At 38.2% G+C, this 14,810-nt stretch overlaps 1 protein-coding gene across 2 annotated transcripts in view; it reads left to right on the top strand.

Moving 5' to 3' along the window:
• The window catches only part of DGLUCY (D-glutamate cyclase), a 58,450-nt gene that overhangs the window by 637 nt on the left and 43,003 nt on the right, over positions 1-14,810 (top strand). Inside the window, exon 1 of one of the 2 annotated variants that reach the window (XM_061359925.1) lies at positions 2,730-2,977. The exons of the other annotated variant lie outside the window; for it this stretch is intronic. The gene's annotated coding sequence lies outside the window, so the exon portion shown is untranslated. Of the gene's footprint in view, positions 1-2,729; positions 2,978-14,810 lie in introns of those variants that run through there. 2 annotated transcript variants of the gene reach the window in all.

Genomic DNA, 14,810 nt, shown 5'->3' with positions numbered 1-14,810 from the left:
TCCTCGCAGTGTGTTTTGATTTCGTTTTTAAGGAAGATGTGTTTTGAATCATCTCAGTTAAGCTTCTCAGACTCTTATGTTTTGGAAACACTCTGACATGCCTAAAGCAGTCTACATTTCCTTAAGACATCACACAAGTCACTTCTCTCCATCTCTTAATTTACAGTAATTTCTGCTTTGTTACTTTTGAATGCTGTTTCTTCTTATCTTTTGATACTGTATAGCAAGGTGCTAATTTGCAATGCCATGTCACATACAACAGTTGCGTTCTGATTCTCGTACATCAAACATGAAATAAAATGTCTTCTGTTAGTCTTTTACTCACAGCATTATGTATTTGTGTGTGTGTTCGTACACGTATGTGTAACATGTACATATATATATATATATACACATTTCAATAGTTTCCTGTAGAAAGATAGAATTGAACTATTTAAAGTTGATAAGACATTTCTATTACAGAATTGGGTTTAGGGTGTTTTGGGGATTGGTCTTCTTCACACACAAAGTAAAAATACCTTCCAGGCGTTTCAGAATATTCTCAGTAAAACTTTTGAAGATGTTTTCCATTAAGCAGTGCAAGTGTTCTGTTGAAGTATCTCCCTGTAGCATACAGTACACACATAATTTCACTGGAAGTGTCCATCCAAGCCTTTCTGACAGTATTATGTCAAGACTAAATACAGAAAGTCTGATTAGAGATGTTTTCAAACTGAAAAATAATTGATTGCCTGGCTTTTGTCCTTGATTTTAGAAGCCTGTCTATTACAGAGATAGTAAATGTTACATCAGCATAATATTAAAATACAAAAGGGAAGATAATAATATTAAAGTGATAAAGTTCACTGTTAAATATTTACATCTTTGTAACTAACGGCTCCTTTGTACACAAAGTGGGAAGCAGCAGTTTTACTTTACAACTTTTTTATTATTCTGTGTCCCTGATGTTACATTTTAGAGAGACTGGTACTGTATTTCATCCAGTGACTCTTATTAGCCTCCACTTTGGACTAATTGTCCCTGGCAGCTTCAGAAGAAACTGAAATTTGACTCCACTATGTTCCTTACTAGCACTCAGTGTAAGTGGAGCCGGCAGTGATTTCACAGTCCTTGCTAATTATTTTGATTCCAGATGTTTATAGCTTGACAGACTTTATATGCTTGTCTTAGGCTGAAACCTCTTTGTTTAAATTTCAGCTAAAACAGCTATAACCCTAAAGCATCAAACCAAAGTTAGTGATCCCTTGTGGTAGCTGCTGACTATGCATATAGCAAGATGGTGGCTACCCTGTATATTTCAGTTTAAATTGTGGCTGGCTGTGGAAAGTACAGTTGCATGAACTAGAAGTTCATTGTTAACACTGAGGGACCCAATGATTTTCTTGTGTCTTGGAAAGAGTAACTGGGCAACATGGTCATCTCTCCAGTGTTAAAATAGGTTTTGCAGTGGGTGTCATATCCAGGAGTGAAGCAACCCTACTGAATGCTTGGAAAGAATCCCACCTTTTGACAGACAAAAGAGCTATACTTGCACTGAAATACTAAACCTCCTGTCAGTAGTCCATTAGTACAGGACTATGCTCAAGCTTTCATTTAAACTGAACTTTTGGGAGCAATGGAGAATTAAATTTGATTGCTTGATTTAAGAGTGGACCTACCTTCAGTGGAATGGTCTAGGCTAGTTTCATTACCTCTGTCACCTTTGTCTTTGACGCAGTATCACGTGGCTTTGTGAATGGTTGTAAGAGAATACAGTTTTGTCAGCCTTAAAGGTAGGTAGGATTTACAGGTAGGTGGAAACATACAGGCTACATCTGTACCAGAAAATAAAGATTAGGACTTGTTCTTTATGTGTCAGTGCAAGTGACATGACATAGCATGGCATTGCTTGCATGTAGACAGCAAAATTCTTTCCCCTTCAAAACGGTGTCCTTTTCCATATTACCTGCTAGATTTATACGGGTTGCAGTGTGTTACTAAGTTATGCCAGCCCCCAGCTTTTACAAAGACATTGCCTGGGAGAGTACTAGTCAGAGGCCCAACCATTCTGGAAAGCATGCCAGCAGTCAGAATTATGGATAGTCATGTGCCAGCGCTCAAATTCTGCCTTTGTCCCATTTAAATCACTATCACACACAGTCACAGAGTCAGATGAGGGAGGAAATTTGGCCTGAGCCTGCAGCCAAAGCAGGCATGTGAAAATACAGCAGTGATGGGCTACAGACCCACAGGGAGTACAGAATGGTCTGTAAAATACTCCTTTATAGTTTGGAGAAGTAAAACCACCCTTGTTATGTAAACTGTTCTGGAAGCGCAGCTCTGAGTACAATTTACCTGACTGAAAATGTTATTTGCATTTTAAATATTCATTTATGTATGTGCTATGACACTAAAAAAAAATACTGTTTGCATGATATGCATTCAATAAATTACCTCTCCAATGAAAAGGAAAAATATTTTATGTAAAAAAGGATTTAATACTATGGGGTGATCCAGAGCCACTTTCCCTTCATAGTGTAAATGTATTTTTATTTTTAAGTAGCATTTTTGTATTCATGTATATAATAAGAGCAGCCTGACAAGTCAATCAACCAACAGTTCAGTGTTTGGGCTGAGTGTGTGCTGCAAGTTTTGGAACATGGAATAACAGAATTCTAAAGATAGATGTCCCTGCTCTACCCCACAACGCAACTGTTCAAAAATATGTGTATTTACTTGCCATTCCTAATTGTGAAGAGAGGGAGGAAAAAATGTTGCAGGAAATATCCACGTGGAATGATATTATTGAACTTCATTTAAGAAAAAGTGTCACAACATTTCCTTTCTAGCTGTAAAAGAGATGGTGTGCCAAGCTGGTTTGAGGGCTGAGGTGAAATTGAAGTGCTCTGTGTGAAGACTTCTAGTGGAAAAGAGAGAGAGAAGAAAATGAGTGCTGTAGCTGCTTACTTCCAGGATGTAACTGCTTTACAGTTTTGAGGTACTTGATTTACTTTCTTTCTGAAGGGGAGCTGCTTATGAAAAATGTAGTTTCCATGGGGCTAAAGTTGGAGGTGTCTGGGGCTTCCTTGTGGTCATTGAAGTTACTTTCAAAGTACAAATGTTGCAAAGCCCAATGATACAAAATGTTCCCCTTAATCACTCCACAGAGAACATTTGCTCAGCAGGGGAAAAAGAGGATCAAATTTTGGAAAGCGCAAAATTACTTTAAGGAAGAGCTCCCCTTGAAAGACAGTCATGACATGAAACAGCTTTTGTGTGAGGTTTTAGTACAGTATTAGTTCTGGCTTCTAGTTTACATGTGTTCTCTGTGTTTGGTTGGTTGTTGTTTTGTTGTTTAGTTTTAATCTGCAGTTGAATATTTTGTGCTTGGTAACTGTCAGGAAAGTAGACTGGGTAGGTAAATTTGCTGTTTAAAGCATTTTTGCATGAAATTGTTCTGGCCAACAGTTTCATCTGCCTAAATCCGCTTATGTCTTACCATGAAAGGAGAAGTTATGCTAAGCATCTAAGCCCAATAATTCTCTTAACAGAAGTGGTACAGCTCTGTCAGGAAATGGATCATTTCTTGAAAGAGAGCACATAAGTGAAGATGTATTACTGATTCTAGGGACACATCTTTGATCAAACCTAAGTCCTGTTTCAGTTACTGTTCATTTCTTTGCTAAAAATTCATTTGTTTGTCTTTTCTTCAGTTACAGTAGTTACAACTAGTATTCCAAGCAGCACAAAAAGTTTAATTGTTAAAAAGACACATAGCTATGTAAGACAAACAATGAAAATATTTGTTACATTACTCAGGTTTGGATGAGGAAAAGGATAGCCCCACTGTTTATTAAAACAGAAATTGGAGTTTATTTCAATTTCTTATCTGCTTTAATACATAAGCTAGCAGAGATGGAATTTCTAGTTAATACAAAGAATTGACTTATATATCCTAATCCTCACAATAATTTGAAATGATTTTCAAATTTGTTGGCAGAAACACAGAGGGCTGTTCTACATAATGGTATCATTAAACCTCTGAGTAATGCTGATTGCAGTGTAATTAAGCTCAAATTCCTTTTCAGAATACTCACATGCGAATCCTCATTATTTTGAAAATTGACTGTAAACTTTGGAGAAGGCGACTTTAGAAAGGAGAAGCTAATCAAGAAGATATGAAAGCTAGAAATGAGGAAATTAGAACTTCTAGGTCAGCACAGAGACCATGAGTACATCCTGGTAGTTGCAGAAGCCATACATCTGCTTTCCACCCCTAAAGAAGGAAGCAAAAACATAAGGGAAAAAAGTGATCAAATGTCAGTTTAAAGGTATACATTGTAGTTCTTAAAAAGAGCCTATGGAAAAGGAAAAGAAGTGCTGCATAAAATGAAAGGGGAAAGGCAGTTTTTTAAAAACATAAGTGAAAACAAGTAAGTTTATTTCCACAACTGTTTTTCAACTGACATATTTAAAGATATTGCATCTGTTAAATTACCATAAAGAAAAAAAAAAAACAAAAACCAAAAACAACAACAACAAAACAAATTGTGTGGTTATTGAATTTGAACCTACTCTTTTAAATTTAAAATGATAAGATTCTCTCATGAATTGAAATAATATAAGAGAAAATCCTGAAACACCAATTGAGAAATATGTTCTAGATTCAGATGGCATACCTCCTGGAGTTTGGGAGAAGCTTGGAGCTCCTCAGAAAAAATAAGAAAACTCCCATTCTTTGAAGTGCTCTATCAGGTGACTGGAAGGCACCTCTTACTATAGTGTAATATGATACTATGTACTACAATAAGACAAGATTTAATATAGGCAGCATTACTATTAAAAAGTTCTTTAAAAGGACAAGGAAAATGTTTTGACAAAAATCCTGAAGTATTATCTTCAGTTTCAAAGAATAATAATAAAAAATTATAAAAACAGTAGATAGACATGATTCAATGAACACACACCAGATACAAATTCTTAAATTTTCATCCCATTTTGATTTATGAGATGAGGATACAAACTAGGGTATGTCTAGCTCAGCATCCTATCTCCAACATGGCCAATAGCAGCCTTCTAGTGTCACAGCAAATTTGGGTAAGAAACTTCTAAGGTTGAACTGTGTAGTCAATGAATAAAGACCTACATTTGTTTCCTTTGAGTTTGCTACTTCTAGTTTCGTCTGATGACCCATAATGATTTAGTTTTAAAAGAGAATGAAGAATTGTTACCTTTTATCTCCTCCATGCTTTTGTTGGATCTGCCTCTTTGATAGGCAAACTCAGAATGTGAAGCACTAGTTCCCTCACTCTGGAATGTCTAGTAACGTTTGCTGTAGGTACAGGTTATGCAACAGGGGCTGTGGTTCTTTGAGCTTTCAGTAATCCGTGCACAGCCTCATTTCTTTCAGTTTTCTTGGGTAAAGAGCTTAGGGTTAGTTAGATGTTAGAAACCTCAGTTTTAGTACACCTGTTTTCTAATGTAAAGTGTTGTGCCAGTCTTTCAAGAGCAAATCAAAACCCCAGCTGGTCAGAAGAAATTTTACACTTCTTTTGTAAATTCCTCAGGATTTGAGTTTCCTCTGAAGTGTTAGACTTCTATGCAAAGAAATGTCCCTAATGGACATTTGGCTGTCATTTATTCAGTCTGCCTAAGAGTGAGGTTTCGCATTCTCCTTATAACATGTCACATTCAAAGTTGTGTTTTCTGTTGTGGCTGCTGGTTACCATATTGATGGAGAACATTACAGCAGTGCAGATTATTGACATTCTGAATAACTCCATTAACTCTGAGCTACTTCAGCCTCAACTCCCAGCATTTTCTGGGCTTTAATGAAGATTAATACTGCATCTCTCTCCAGCTTCAGAAGAACGCATTCCTATCCAACCAGGTTTTATTACACCAAATTCATATCACTATAGAAACTCTGTAGTAACTGATTTGCTTCCCATTGGACTTAATGTTCCAATGACTCTAGTGGGGAGTCAAATGAGGCAAATCCCCTCAGATTCTTAGAATTACTTGTAATATGTAGAAAAGGTAGGGTGTGAATTCAACTTAATCATGCATTCTCTGAATAACATATATCTGCAACATGGCTTTACAATGTCTTCCCATCAAAAGATTTGGGTTTAGGTGGTCGTGAGGTGTTATGAGATGCTTTCCATTATTTTCTTAAGTCTTTAGATAAATAAAATAGTTAAACTGTTCCACTGTGTGACAGTATTTTTCTTCAGAAAGCTATGTGATTGAAGACAGTAGACAAGCATGAGCTACTGGTTTGGTTACACAAGAGGAGACAGAGAGAAGATGAAGGGTGTCATGGTTTAAAGGCAAACAGCATCTAAGCCCCACACAGCTGCTTGCTCAGTCCACCCCCATCAGGACTGGGGAGAGAATCAGGAGAGTAGAAGCTGGAAAACAGAGATAAAGACAGCTCAATAGGTAAAGCAAAAGCTACATGTGCAAGCAAAGCAACAAATTCATTCGCCATGCCCCGCTGGCAGACAGGTCTTCAGCCACCTCCAAGACAGCAGGGCTCTATCGTACATAAGAGTTACTTGGGAAGACAAATGCAATCACTCTGAACATTCCCTGCTTCTTTCTTCTTCTCCCAGATTTTATTGCTGAGCATGACAACCTGTGGCACGGAATATCCATTTGGTCAGTTAGAGTCAGCTGTCCCAACTGTGTCCCCTCCAAACTTCTTGTGTACCCCAAGCCCTCTTGCTGGTGTGGTGCTGTGAGAAGCCAAAAATGCCTTGACTCTGTGTAAGCCCTACTCTGCAGTAATTGAAGTGTCTCTGCATTGTCAACACTGTTTTCAGCACAAATCTAAAACGTAGCCCCACGCTAGCTACTGTAAAGAAAATTAACTCTGTCCCACCCAAAACCACCACAAAGGGAATTTCTGCAAAAAATATTACTCTTCCTGCTTTTGACAAACACAAAGTATTAATCCCTTATTTAATCTTGTGCTTCAAGCCAGACCAGGATCATGCTTTCTGTTGCCTTTTATGTACCCTTTCTGACTGGAGACATCCCATGAAAGAGTACATTCTTCTTCTAAAGCAGCAGTTGCCTAATCTTCCCAGTGCCTCCCTTTCTCTGCAGAAGTAAATGCCTTCTCACCCCACCCACGCACCCCAAGAGAGCAGCCTTCTCCCCCACTCCCTGCCTCTGCTACAGTAGCAGCAACATTCATTTGTCTTCAGTTACAGAGTCAAGGCTGCTATTGTCACAGCTGCAGGTGATGCTACACATCTGCACATCATCACTCGTCTCTTCCTTTTAATGCTTTTACCTCTCTGGGTTGAAGCTTGACAGTGCATCCTCTTGTGCAGTTGAAGTTTTGGGCTACAATTCAATCTATTTTGGCTGTTCTGTTTGGTTTTGGAAACTTTATTCCTGTTGAGTTTCTTAAAAGTGATCCATATAGAAATCATACAATCTTACTAAAACAGCCTTGCCTAGAATAACAATAAACCCCAAACATCTAAGGAAATCTGCCTATTTTATTAATAATCTTAGTATCCTGTGTTCACAGAATGTTCATTGCTAATATTTAGCTAAGTACTTCAGAGAGGCTTATCTCTCATCTTTCCTGGTTATTTACTTCTCTTGTATCTAACTATTATTATTTACTCATGCAGTAAATACACCAGCAGTCAAGTTACTTACAATATTTGTAAGTTGTTTCAAAGCAGCCGCAAATGTATTCTGATTTATTACAAAAAGATTTAATGAATTAATTCTAAATGTTCTTACATTATATGTGGTATTGAGGTTATTTCAGCAGAAGTTTCAATCTATAATTGAAAACATACGCTTACGTTTTAGTTACAGGACAAGTGTTCAGTGTGGGTAAGAGATTACATCACACTGCAGTAATACTGAAGAGCCCTTCCTATATGCTGGCATTTCTTGGTGCTGAGCAATATACAGACCCAGAACAATAAGCTGCCCCCAAAATTTCTCATTAATAGGCTATGATGAAAGCCCTTTGAGCACAACTGAAAACTGGGCAAACTGACTTCCTCACTGAAGCTGATAATTACTATAATGGTAAACCACAACATGGTCAGAAATTAGTTGTCCATCAAAAGTAAATGTATATCAGGAACAAAAAGGGCCATCTATAAGCATGGTGTCCTCTCTATTCCTGTTTAAGATATTTGAGATATGTGACTTCTGCAGAGCTCATGAACCCAAGGCCACTGATCGTAGAGGCATTTCTGATAATATTCTTAGCTATTTTTACTATACATAGATTATATTCAAACAGTGCCCACTTAATACACTGGTTTGCATATTTTCTATTGTATACTTAGTAACCATGGAAAAGTCACATGCAAATCATTCTATTCTTTGAACTGTAAGATATTCTTTTTGGACTGTCTTTTATTCTGTTACATTTATGCAGTCTTGAAATAACTCTTCAATGGAGAACAGTTTGCTTTATGTGCTCAGCCATGGAATTAATGCATTTATGTTATATATATATGTATGCGTGCACTTTTTTTCTGTTTTGCTTTGGGTTTGAAACCAAGTATTGATCACAAGAGTTTCCTTCTTCAAAGGGAGTGGAAAATATTCTGTAATATTTTCCAGATTGAAGCTGGGTCTACTCAGAATGCTTGGGCTTAAAACTTTCCAGTAAACAGGAAAAAAAAACAACAACCAAACCACCAAATAAAAAACTCCAAACATGTTTATTGTTTGATCAGGAGGACACAGATTTGCTGGTTTTTATAGAGAGTTTCATATTCTTTTATATGATTTCTGCTAAACTGTATTTTTGATGTCAAGCAGGGAAGTCTCACTTCTTTCCAGTCTTGTATTTTCATGCTCCAGTGAACTTGCATTATTTCTGACAATTTTCCCATGGACATGATGATTGCATATCTTATACATCTGCAGTTTGAAGTACTTAACAGATTCAAAATTAGCCTTGTATACCAGATTTCCATGTCAAAGTTGGTTAATTTACAAAGACAAGTAGTATGACAATAGAGATTTCTATTATGAAAATCTATCAGTAAAGAATGCTAATGATGGTCATTAGCTACCATCATCTTTTCACATATTTTAGTAGCAGTAACTATTTGTTTTTAATGGCAGTTTTATTCTGCTAGATCAGTCTGTCTGGAAATCACACCAAGTTCTAGTAACTGGTGCCTGTTTATCTTCCTTTTAGCTGCTTAAAATCCTCTCTCTCCTTTCTGTATTGAGAAACACCTTCAGCCTATGTTCAGATTGTAATGTGCTTCCATCTTTGCATACTAGTCTAGTTGGAGGCCTGTATCTAGTGGAGTGCCTCAAGGGTCGGTACTGGGACCAGTATTATTTAATATATTCATCAGTGATTTAGATGAGGGAATTGAGTGTACTATCAGCAAGTTTGCTGATGACACTAAGCTGGGAGGAGTGGCCGACACGCCAGAAGGCTGTGCTGCCATCCAGCGAGACCTGGACAGGCTGGAGAGTTGGGCGGGGAATAACTTGATGAAATATAACAAGGGAAAGTGTAGAGTCCTGCATCTGGGCAGGAACAACCCCAGGTTCCAGTATAGATTGGGGAACGACCTGTTAGAGAGCAGTGTAGGGGAGAGGGACCTGGGGGTCCTGGTGGACGACAGGGTGACCATGAGCCGACACTGTGCCCTTGTGGCCAAGAAGGCCAATGGCATCCTGGGTTGTATTAGAAGGGGGGTGGCTAGTAGGTCGAGAGAGGTCCTCCTTCCCCTCTACTCTGTCCTGGTGAGACCTCATCTGGAATATTGTGTCCAGTTCTGGGGCCCTCAGTTTAAGAAGGACAGGGACCTGCTGGAGAGAGTCCAGCGCAGGGCAACTAAGGTGATTAAGGGAGTGGAGCATCTCCCTTATGAGGAAAGACTGAGGGAGCTGGGTCTCTATAGTTTGGAGGAGACTGAGGGGTGACCTTATTAGTGTATATAAATATATAAAGGGGGAGTGTCACGAGGATGGAGCCAGGCTCTTCTCAGTGGCAAACAATGATAGGACAAGGGGAAATGGGTACAAACTGGAACACAAGAGGTTCCACTTAAACTTGAGAAGAAACTTCTTCTCAGTGAGGGTGACGGAACACTGGAACAGGCTGCCCAGGGAGGTTGTGGAGTCTCCTTCTCTGGAGACATTCAAAACCCGCCTGGACACGTTCCTGTGTAACCTTATCTAGGTGTTCCTGCTCCGGCAGGGGGATTGGACTAGATGATCTTTTGAGGTCCCTTCCAGTCTCTAACATACTGTGATATATATGTACTGTGAAAGTGTGGGAGAGACAACATACTAAAAGTACCTTTCTTCCTGCAAGGATTAAATTTTACTATATGCAGTTGCTTCTACACTGGCATGTATGTTACCACCTACTGTGATATACTAAAGATACTCTGATAGGCATGATATAGCAATACACCATACAATATACCCTGCTCTGTATGATTTTTTGTTTGTTTTTATAGATTTTTCTTGTTCTGCCCAGAAATTCTGATCCTAAATACTCGCAGTCCCAAAAATCTGTCTTCATACTGATTAAAAGAGAAGCTATATAAATATTAAACTGTGTTTGAACCAAAGTCACTACTTTTTTTCCCTCACAATCCAAATCCCACACATTGACTAATCAATTTGAAACAAAACCCATAGCTTTTCACAGTTCAGTTTTAGCAAATGTGAATGCTCTATTTTAATTGTACATTTAGACATAGAGCCCATAATGCAAGCTGCTGAGTGCTTTTAATTTGTCTTGTATTTTTTCACTGCATATACTGTGTAGTCTGACCTTTCTCTGGGAGAAGACACTGCTGATAACTGCTAATTGTATTTGGAGCACTCTTCTAAGATGCTTGTCTCAAAAAGATACATATTTATGGAATTAGGATGAAAGGAATGTCTGTGTTTGTAGATTGCATTCCAATATAATGATAGCTTAGTTGCATTTAAATGTATTAGCTTTGGAACTGGGATCTTGATAAAATGATCCATGCAAAGTTCTTGGCTTTTGTCTGGATAAGCAGTTCCCCAGGTAAATTAGGAGATAACTAGTGGAATCCATATGATATGCTGCAAACTGCAGTTACGTGAGGTAAAGTCCACTTGACTATTAGTTTTTACATTAACCTCTACAAACAAAGAAATCACCCTTAGCTCCAAAGTTCCTTAACCACAGGTCATGGAATACAGGAAGGATATCCCAGCTAAGCTTTGTCAATGTGTGCTCTGAATTTAGGTGTGAATTTAGGTATGCATCTTCCTTAGGTATGCATTATCGACCATTATCAAAGTCAGGATACTGGGCTTGATGTAGCTGTAATCCTATTTTCTGGAGAATACTGTTGTAATAATATTTTGAATTATTTTTACTTTATTCATGTATTGATCCATACCATAAAACTCTTAAGGCACTATGATGAAATGGAAAGTAAAAATCCATTTCAGAGAAGGAAGAAAATTCAGCCAGATTGAAACCTAATGCTCCAACAAGCCAAGAGTCTTTTCTTGTTTTAAAACAAAACAAAACAAAACTTAGCACACTATCTATACTTAGGATACGTAATAAGTGAAAAAAATCCAAGAACAAAAATGGTTATTCAAAACTTAGTATCTTAAAGCCCCCTTTTAAATAGGTGGAATACAGAATGTTAAGGTACATTATTGCAATTATCCATGTGGCATGTATATAGAAAACAGGAAGAAAAAAAAAGGATCAGTAGTTGCTAAACAGGCAAAAACAAAAAAAAGAAAAAAAAAAGAGAAAAGAAAATAGAGCTAAACCTTATTTCCAAACTGTATGGTTCATCGATAACTAATTATAACTTACTTTTATATCAAGGCTGTTATCTTGTTCCATACATGTGTTTAAAAAAAACATGTTTATTGCTTATGGGCATTGCTTATATATTTTTCTGTGTTTAACTTTTCTGTCACATCTTTCTTTACTGCGTACTGTATAATTTATCTGTATACAGTATATGGCTTGTATGCAAACATTTATGCGGATGAATTACAATACAACAAATGTTTAAGCACTTTATCTGTCCTTGAACTCCAGAGGACTGCTTATCTACTTATCCCTGTTATTCATGTTCATAGAAGTAGTATAGGTTTGAGTCCTTAAGCTGTAAGTTTTGAGGCAAGCTTTGGTGCATATTATCTCAACTGTATCTCAGGACAAAACCCTAAATAAATAAACAAGCACAGTAGCTTAAATTTTGTTCTGTTGCTTCCATACAAAATACAGGTTCAAATCTGTATTATAATGGAATTTTGAAAATACAGCATACACGCACCAATCTCTGTAGCTTATTTATACTTAAAAAATATAAAATGTGATGTAAAATGTGCAAGACATTTTTAGCCCTTACCTTCTTATTGTTTGGTAATGAAAATCAAAATTATGACATTAATATCTCTTTCAAGTCAGCTAACTGATGCTGCAGCATTATGAGTCATCACTTTAACATCGAGCTGCTTTTTAAAAAATATATTTTAATACTTATAAAAGGTACGAGGGTGATAGGCCTACAGGTGGTACTCTATTTTTCCACTGAACATAGAGAAAAGGAATAAAAGATCAGGATTAATTCTAGGAGCCAGAAAGGTGAACTGTGTATCTTTTTCAACATTTTGAGTTTGCTGAAACTGCACACGAAGGTAGCACTTTGAAATAGACTGCTATAACTGGATAAAACACAGTAGTGTATTGTATAAGCCACTGAACAGCTAACAGTATGACAGCATTTAGTCATCTGATACCTGATCTAGACTGTAAACAGAAACTTGTATGAGAAGTTCTTCACATGGCCTGTGTTAAGACTCAAGCCTAGCAGAGCTCCTAAATTTCTCCCTTGCACTTGCTGCACAGCCATGGTGCTGCTGTCACCAGTGGTGATGCTGTGAAGATACCATGACAGACTGACAGTATCAGAGCCATCCACATGCTGTGGTTCTGGACAACCTTATCTAGTTGAAGATGTCCCTGCTTATTGCAGGAATAGATGATCTTTGAAGGTGTCTTCCAACACAAACTATTCTGTGAATCTACGATCTACACTTACTCTTGGAAGTTGCAGTGAGGTATTCTTGCAGATCCTGCCACTGATTCACCTGGTTATCCAAATAACACTGCTTAAGCCAGTTCCATCAGGCAAATGATACTCAGTCCTTTTGAGCTGTTCACACTACTTCTTGGTGTAAGACCTGAAGGAAGCAGAGGAACCATGAAAGTCAGTATCTCCATCATAGATACTTGTGCAGGCAAATATGTTTGTTCCTAGTAGTGTTTGGAGAGGTACAATTTACTGGAGGTTCCCCAGACACAGCCTACTCAGACACACACATTTCAAGGATACTATCTTTGTGTAAATCCATGGGCTGCATTTGCTTGCAGTTGCAGAATTGCTTGATGAGGAGCAATGGATATAGTGATTTGGCACCTGCTTGCAGATGTGAATGCAAAAGAAATGGCATATTCTGGGGGAACCTGAATGACCTGACAGCAGGACCATGGAATATTTTTTTCAGGAGCATGACACTATATTTGTGGTGTGTAGGGAGCAGAACATCACTCAACTGCTTACCTCCAGATGGAATTCCTTGGGAGAAGAAGGCACCCTGTCAGCCCTATGACTATGCATCATGCGACTGGGTGTAACCTAGGCGGTGACATACTTTCTTATCAAAATAAGCACCTGTTGCTGCTGCCTTGCAAACAAAGCAGTACAAGCCACTGGACTTTGTCCTGTAGACTTCCACTTTCATTCTGCATGAATAAGACTGGGAAGAAAAAAAATGTCTAACTTTAGGAGTTTTTATCCAGTCAGTACTCATCATCTCAGCTCCAATGCACAGTACTCTGCTAACTGGCCAGTGCTCCTTCAGGGTGCAGGGTTGAGGCTGACACTGGTGGCTTGTAGGCAAAGCCCTCGCTGCATCCTTTGTCTGTCTCACTGCCGGAAGAGGCCAAGATGGAGAATTGGTGGCTGGACCCAGCCCAAAGGATTGTGGAGCAATTCTAAAAATCTGTAGCTCAGTGTAGATTGGAAAACTAAAAATACCACCCTCACGGGTTGTTCTCAGTTTCTTGAAGTTGAATAAGCACTTGTCGTCTTATATGAAAACAACCTCTGGTAGATCATTTGCTGTCCCTCTTACTGCAGCTGGCCAATATTCTTGTCAGCAGAGTCAAAGGCATGAAAGTGGCATTTTTAAATCTTGATGAAGGTCCTCATCACCTATTATGTGTATACCTTATCTTGCCAAAGGTGCATGTAAATGAGGTGGCTGTTCAATGCTTGTTGATCATGTATTTTTGTAAGATGATGGAGCAGGGTATGCAGGTATTACAAGGGGTTGGAAGGGTGCATGAAGTTCTGAAGCCTCATTCTTTGCAGGACGAAAAAGTCTTAAGAACTGAGATCTTGCATAAATTGTGCCCATGAAAGGGCAGGGCCCTGGTGTGAACTGTTCTCTAGACTTTGCCCACATTTCTCCATCTGAGTAGAAGTGTATTTTGTCCCAGAGCAGATACTGAGTGTAAAATACTACAAATGCAGTGGTGGAAGTTCAGGGAGGCTGTGCAAGGCATGTCACAGTAACATGTAGCCCTATCTGAAACATCTGCTTTAGAACTGGTAGTTGCTTTCTGTTATTTGTTCTTAATATACTGGGAGAAACTAAACATTGTACGTCTTTTTTGCATGTAAACAAGATTGCATCAAAGATACATTGATTCTATCATCAGTTTCTCATCCTGACACAATCTGCAGGATCTTGAGCATAGGCTAGCTGCTTTACACAGCAGAGAAAAAAAA

The sequence above is a fragment of the Neopsephotus bourkii genome, unplaced genomic scaffold (genome assembly GCF_033783945.1).
Source record: "Neopsephotus bourkii isolate Nb327-2 ecotype Australia unplaced genomic scaffold, CSIRO-AGI_Nbou_v1 NB_998, whole genome shotgun sequence".
In the NCBI taxonomy this organism is placed as follows: Eukaryota; Metazoa; Chordata; class Aves; order Psittaciformes; family Psittacidae; genus Neopsephotus; species Neopsephotus bourkii.
The sequence above is the reverse complement of the archived record's forward strand: the minus strand, read 5'-3'. Positions and strand labels throughout refer to the sequence as shown.